At 37.7% G+C, this 7,992-nt stretch overlaps 1 pseudogene; it reads left to right on the forward strand.

The window, feature by feature from the left end:
- Window positions 1–7,992, forward strand: part of LOC107582201 (uncharacterized) — a 27,834-nt pseudogene that overhangs the window by 3,714 nt on the left and 16,128 nt on the right.

Here is a 7,992-nt window from a genome sequence, read left to right on the forward strand (position 1 = left end):
GGTGACAGAATGGAGAAAAAACCTTGGGAGAAACCAGGCTCAGTCGGGGGGCCAGTTCTCCTCTGGCCAGACAAAACCAGCAGTTCAATTTCAGGCTGCAGCAAAGTCACATTGTGCAGAGGACTCATTTGGTTCCTGTGGTCTTGTCCCGGTGGTCGTCTGAGACGAGGTCTTTACAGGGGATCAGTATCTGGGGATCATCTAGTCGTCCTGGTCTCTGCTGTCTTTCAGGGCTGTAGAGGTCCTTTCTAGGTGCTGATCCACCATCTGGTCTGAATACGTACTGGAACCGGGTGACTGCAGTGACCATCTGATTTGGATACAGACTAGATCTGGTGGCAACGGTGACCTCGGAATAAGAGAGATTCAGACTAATATTAGCGTAGATGCCATTCTTCCAACGATGTAGCAAGTACATCGGGTGTTATGAGAACTCGGTTCCGGTTGACCTAATTAATGCAGCCTAAAAATCCTTTAACGGATTTGAATATTAGAAGCGTATTAGTGTGTTATGTGTAAGCCAGGTTAAAGAGATGGGTCTTTAATCTAGATTTAAACTGCAAGAGTGTGTCTGCCTCCCGAACAATGTTAGGTAGGTTATTCCACAGTTTGGGCGCTAAATAGGAACAGGATCTGCCGCCCTCAGTTGATTTTGATATTCTAGGTATTATCAAATGGCCAGAGTTTTGAGAACGCAGCGGACGTGGAAGAATATAATGTAACAAGAGCTCGTTCAAATACTGAGGTGCTAAACCATTCAGGGCTTTATAAGTAATAAGCAAGATTTATTACTTATAGCATGAACTCACTCTAGCCCGCCGGCCTCCGCTCACTCTACCCGACGGCCTCCACTCACTCTACCCGACGGCTTCCACTCACTCTACCCAACGGCCTCTGCTCACTCTAGCCCGCCGGCCTCCGCTCACTCTAGCCCGGCCGCCTCCGCTCACTCTACCCGCCGGCCTCCGCTCACTCTAGCCCGCCGTGTGTGATGCTGTGTGTTTCGTTGTGAAAGTGAAACTACTTTGTTTGGTCTTCCAAAAGAGGACACAACTAGAAATCAGTGGTTAAGTTGTATTTACAACAATGTTCCAGAACAGTTCAACTCAAGTATTCAGATGTGTGCAGCACTTTTTATGGAGGACCATTTCCTGGGAGAGTAGACTACAATGCCGGCTGTTCTGACTCACAGACTGTAAGTACGTTTTTCATATTTAAAGGATTTGCCACTGATGATTCAAACGCGAGTTTTGAGCAGTGTAGAGTAGCGCTTGTTGTTTGTCATTTCTCCAATCACAAATGCAGACATGGTTTTATGTTTACACGGCGCGATGCAACGCGTAAAAAGACAGTATAAATCATTATAATCCGTAATGTCCCCACTGAATGCAACAAATGCCTCGTTTATAAAGGGATTTTAATGTTTTTGTCTCTTCGCTCCAGCCAGTGTTCTTTTATATTAAAACTTAATAAAAAATTGTTTAGTAACACAGTTGTGTAAGACATGAACCAAAACATGGCATTAATGCGTTATCAGTCCTTTTACACATATTTTGTGTACTATCAATTTTAAGAGTGTATGGTTTATGGTGCATGCAGATTATATTTTAAAGTTGTTAAGCTAAATCAATGAGTTTATTAGGATGCTTTATTCTTTCTATAGACTTATACTTTAGACATGTAGAACATATCCGCGTTTATGTGTAGGCTGGTCAAAATTGGTCAGTCGTGACTCGCATCCGACATGAAGGATCAATACATAAAAATGCGACCATAAACATCATTAACTAAAATGAACGAAAGACAATAATCAGCAATATGTGTTCACACAGATAACATTCAATTTTAAGAGTGTATGGTTTATGGTGCATGCAGATTATATTTTAAAGTTGTTAAGCTAAATCAATGAGTTTATTAGGATGCTTTATTCTTTCTATAGACTTATACTTTAGACATGTAGAACATATCCGCGTTTATGTGTAGGCTGGTCAAAATTGGTCAGTCGTGACTCGCATCCGACATGAAGGATCAATACATAAAAATGGGACCATAAACATTATTAACTAAAATGAACAAAAGACAATAATCACCGATATGCGTTCACACAGATAACTTTATTTGAATGTTTCATTGGTATAACATGACACTGAGTTGTTAGAAAAGAAATGTATACTGACATCATTGCATGATGACTAAAGGAACCGACGAATCGGTTCTTTGAAGCGGTTCATTGACTCAAACTTCCCCGAAAGAATCGGTTCATGAAAATTAATCGGACTTTGCATCACTAACATCACTAAATTGTAACATCGCAACAGGGACGGACCGTATACTTCACAAATAGTGCGGAGATGTGAGTCTTTTTATATAGGGTATCTGAGTATGCGTATATTTATAAGTCCAACGTTTTAGACCGCTGCCATGTATGAGTATTCTGGGGTATTGCCCCCGGTGGCCATGTCTGAAGTCTGAGGTTTATGCTGGGATTTGTAGTTCCCTGACCTAGAAGTCTGTAGCGTTTGAATGCGGTATTAGTTACACGTGTTACATTTAACATCTTTGTAAAAAAAAAAAAAAAAGATTTGTTAACATATTTAGACTAAACAATTATATTCAAGAATAATACGATATACCTATGATAAAACAGACTTGACATGTACATGTTGTAATGGATCAGTCGTTGTTGTGTTATTTCGTGAAATAGCATTAGGATTTGAATGTGTGTTCTTGAAATCAAATAACTGTCTTTGTCTTAAGAAAAAAGTCAAACAGTCTCATCTGGTAACAGTTAAATATTTCAGTCTGTCTTCATCATGAAATAATGAACCCATCATTACCCCATTCTGGAGAATGTGTGTTGTGTTAGACAGGGTGCTTCAAGACCCAAAGGGGTATGTTTGTTGTGTTCTCTACCTCTGCATGTCTTTATCTCATTAAGCGTGACCAGTATTTAGGATGACGAGGACTGTTAGGCAAGGCAGGGCATGTTTATTTATATAGTACCTTTCATACACAATGGTAATTCAGAGTGCTTTACATAAAAGGATGTAAAATAATCATTTAAAATAATAATAATCACAACAGTAAGAGGAATTTAAAAACGTTTAAAATGATTTAAAAATAGATTTTAAATTAATTAAAACAGTTAAGAAGATAAAATGGTTATACATAAAATACAGTGCAACCAGTTCGGACGTAGCACAGTGCTCATTAAATGTGGCTAATGTTTAGTACATCTGATCTCTTCTGGAAGATGATTCCAACTGCAGGTGGCATAATAGCTGAAAGCGGATTCCCCTTGTTTTGAGTGAACCCTTGGTATTTCTAACTGACTCGAACCTAATGATCTAAGTGGTCTGTTAGGTTTATATTCAGCGAACATATCTGCAATGTATATAGGTCATAGGCCATTGAGTGATTTATAAATGAGTAAAAGTACTTTAAAATCAATCCTAAATGTAACTGGAAGCCAGTGTAACTGGTGTGATATGCTCAGATTTTCTGTTTCTAGTCAGAATCCTGGCAGCAGCGTTCTGGATGAGCTGCAGCTGTCTAATGGTCTTCTTGGGAAGGCCGGTGAGAAGACCATTACAATAGTCCACCCTGCTGGTGATAAAGGCATGAACAAGTTTCTCCAAGTCTTGACTGGAAACAAAACATCTAATTCTTGCGATGTTTTTGAGATGATAGTATGCTGATTTAGTTACCGCTTTGACGGGACTAATGAAACTAAGATCTTTGAGTATCTGAGTTTGGAGTAACAAGATTCTTGACTTGTTTTTAGTTGTTTGACCCTAGAGTCGAGGTATGCATTCACCTTGAGAAATTCGTCTTTGCTTCCAAATGCAATGACTTTAGTTTTCTCCTTGTTTAACTGAAGAAAGTTTTGAAATATCCAACTGTTAATTTCATCAATGCATCAGCATAGGGAGTCAATGGGGCTGTAGTCATTTGGTGATGAGGCTAGGTAAACCTGGGTAACATCTGCAAAGTTGTGAAAGGCAATTTGGTTCTTTCTCATTATTTGACTTAGTGGGAGCATAAAAAGCCTAAACAAGAGCGGTGCAAGAATTGAGCCTTGTGGGGCTCCACATGTCATGGACGTCCACTTAGACTTATGCTCTCCTATACTCACATAATAAACTCACCCTTCTAATTATGACCTGAACCATTTGAGCACCATCCCAGAAAGCCAAACCCAGTTTTCCAGTCTCTGTAGAAGTATGTTATGATCGACAGTGTCAAACACAGCACTGAGATCTAGTAGTACCAGCACAGATATATTGCCAGAATCAGAATTTAAGCGAATATCATTTATTATCTTAATGAGCGCTGTCTCTGTGCTGTGATACTGTCGGAAACCAGAATGAAAATTGTCCCGGTATCCATTTGAGTTTTGAGTAGTTGTTCAGCTGATTAAAAACTACCTTTTCAATAATCTTGCCTGTAAAAGGAAGATTTGATATTGGTCTATAGTTGCTCAATATGGTGTTATCAAGATTGCTCTTTTTCAGAAGGGGCTTAACAACTGCAGTTTTCAGGGATTTTGGAAAAGTCCCAGAAAGAAGTGAGGTGTTCACCACTTCTAAGATATCTGCTTCTAAACAGTTAAACACACTTTTGAAAAAAGATAGCAGGTTGACGATTTAAGGTGCTGTACTATTTCTTCCAAAATTTTGCTATTGTTGTTTGTATGCGAGTGTTGTTTAAGTTATAAGGTTTGAGAAGAAAATCTGTCTAGCTGTGGCTAGTTCCAGCAAGAAGGCTGTCTTTATAGATGCTATAGTGAATTTCAAGTTTTGTCTTCTGCCACATCCGCTGAGCTTTTCTGCATTGTCTTTTCATACTCTGTACTGCTGTTGATTTTCTCCAAGGTGATTGTTAGCGCATGCCTATATTTTTTTTGTTTCATCATAAACTAGGTAAGCAGGGACTTTTAATAATATGTTGAACATCTGATAAGTTGGTCAATCACACATCCAGAGTTATATCTTACTGCAGTGCTATAATACATTTTCTGCAATGGTTGTACTTGTTGTTAGAATGCTTCAAATTGGGTCCAGGCTTGTTTTATGAGCATACCATTATTTGTCAAACGAGTCTTAAGTGATATTGTTCACATTCTTTAGAGTTAAACAGGTTATTGAGCTATTTCAGCATCTATACTTGTAATAATGCTTCAAATAATTCCATTACGGTCTAAGCTACAGCTAAATGATAAAACAAACTTAAGAATGTTGTTGGCAGTTTGTGGGAGTCTGTGAAAGCTGTGTGTGTGTGTGTGTGTGTGTGTGTGAGAGAGAGAGAGTTTGAATGAAAAATGTTTTAGGTTAAAGATGTGATTTAACTACAAGCATACCTTAGAAACATAACACTGTTTTTCCCCTGAACAAACCGGTTGTTCAACAACAACAAAAAAGGTCAAGTTTTTTTTTATTTTATTGATTAATATGATAGAATGACGCTGAATTGATGAGGTTATGTATTTATACTGTTTCATGTACTCGCTGGTTACCTTATACGTATTCAAGAGAAATGTATAAACTCAATTGGTTTAATCAAACTAAAGCTTTTAGTCTGTAATTACAATTAATTGCACTCGCTCAATCTTTCAGTTCTGGGGCTTTCACTGTCTTCCAGCATCTCAAAATAATCCTACTAGCCATTGTAATGCATACCATTATAACAGAAAGTACACGCTTAGAAACATTTGGTAATTGAGAAAATGCCCTGCCTTGGAATACAACCGGACACACGGACCCCAGATGGGGAAACCCCCCGGATGTGGGAACTGACCATAAAAATCTACAAAAACATTCCTCAGGACTTCATTTATGGTTTTGTCATCCTCGGACATGGTCAGACATCTGAACAAACATCATATTTTCCCTTATCTGTCAACCACAAATTTCTGTAAGGTAGAACGTGATCAGTTTTTTCAGTTAATTGGAGCATTAGGACAGTAACAGGAACTGGGCAATTCAATCCATGTGCATTAAATATTACTGAACTAATATTTGTAGTGCTAATAATTAAATAAGTTATTTCTGAGCTCACTAAAGAAATGCACAGATATTCTGATGTTTGACGTGTAAATCCTAGTAGATTTTATTCCAGACTTTTTAAATTGAAGTAAATTCAAATTTTGTCTTTTTTTGTGTCTGTTTGTTATTCCCATTTCTGTGCTCTTTCTCAGCTCTGGTTTAGCCTTGAGTCATGTGCTTGTGTTGGAATGTGAGAGATCTTTGGCAGCACATCAGTAATGCATCCATCCTGAGATTAATTATTATTATGCAAATCCACGCTGCTTTTACCTTGCATGTCTCATTGCAGAACCTACAACCCCAATTCCATGCTGTGAAAAATGTTAATACAAACAGAAATCAATGATTTGCATATCTCATAAAGCCATATTTTATTCACATTATAACATAGAAAACATATTAAATATTCAAAGTGCGGAAATTTACAATTTTAAGGGGAAAAAAAATACTTTTAAATTTGATGTCCACAAGGCGACTCACAAATTTGGGACAAGGACAACAAAAGGCTAGAAAAGTAAATGTTACTAGAAACAGCTGAAGGAACTTTTTGCAGCTAATCTGATTAACTGGCAACATGTCAGTATGGTTGGGTATAAAAGAGTATCTTGGAGAGGTAGAGGTTCACCAAATTCTACAAATTATGGAAAAATTTCAGAATAAATCATTGCATTATCTGTTTTTATTCACATTTTACACAGTGTCTTAACTTTTTTAAGCAATGATGTACACAGTAGCTGGTGAAATTTCTCAACCCCACATGAATTTCACATGGTTTGGAACATTTTTTCATGGTAAAAATGTGTGGAATCCCTGTGATCAAATGTGAACTAAGTATATGTATACTATATATATTATATACTAAAATAAGAATATGTGTATATGATCTGGGGAAGTATCAGCATTTGTTTTTTTGAGACTTCATCCTCATTGTTTGCATGCTCTGTGGTTTCAACTACAGTTTCCTTGAATACAGCTGCCTCATTCTGTTTTCCATACAGTAACTTAAGCTAAAATGATATTCTAACAGCCATTTTTCTCTGCATAACTCTCTGCTTATAAGGAGAACAGATTGTTTTGGCCAGAAAAGAGTTGAGGAGATTGTTGCATCTTGTATGACGCACTTTATTTGTATGTGTGTTTTACATTAAAGGGGTCATATGATGTTGTTAAAAATAACATTATTTGGTGTATTTGGTGTAATGAAATGTGTTTATGCGGTTTAAGGTTCAAAAAACACATTATTTTCCACATACTTGTAACGAATCAGCTCATGACAGGAAATATGAATAACTAACCATAACTAGTTATAATTAACTATTCATATTTTAGATCCGCTGTAGATATTTAGCTGACCTCTCAGGGTCAACTGTCTTGTCAATTCTAAGAACGTTAATTATCTGCCTCTGCTATGGGGACAAAGAGTGGGTTATCCTACTCACATTCCTGGGGGGGTCATAAAACCAGTGATATCATGATTAGTTGTCATGGTGACCAAGGGGGGATGGTGTTCAGCAGAAATCCTGGCATCCAGTTTATTGAGTGAGGGGACTGTGACGATTTGTTAATCTAATGAATAATTGATTTGTTAAATCAAATAAAAATTAGTGTGTCAGATTGGTCGAGACGCTACATACTGTACATGATTGTTTCACCTCTCCCGCCTTTCTGAAACGCGTCGATTTTTACAAAGCTCATCGGTCTGAAAAGCGAGGTGTGCTGTGATTGGCCAGCTATTCAGTGCGTTGTTATTGGCCGAATACCTCAAGCGTTACGTCCCTTACCATATTGTGATGCCGTGTCCCGGCCGGAGCGAAGAGACAGAAACATTAAAACCCATTATAAACGATGCATTTGCTGCATCCATTGGGGACATAATTACGGATTATAATGACTTATACTGTCTTTTTACGTGTTGCGTTGCATCGCGCCACGTAAACATAAAACCATG

The sequence above is a fragment of the Sinocyclocheilus grahami genome, unplaced genomic scaffold, assembly GCF_001515645.1.
Source record: "Sinocyclocheilus grahami isolate Dianchi unplaced genomic scaffold, SAMN03320097.WGS_v1.1 scaffold41.1, whole genome shotgun sequence".
Taxonomy (NCBI): Eukaryota; Metazoa; Chordata; class Actinopteri; order Cypriniformes; family Cyprinidae; genus Sinocyclocheilus; species Sinocyclocheilus grahami.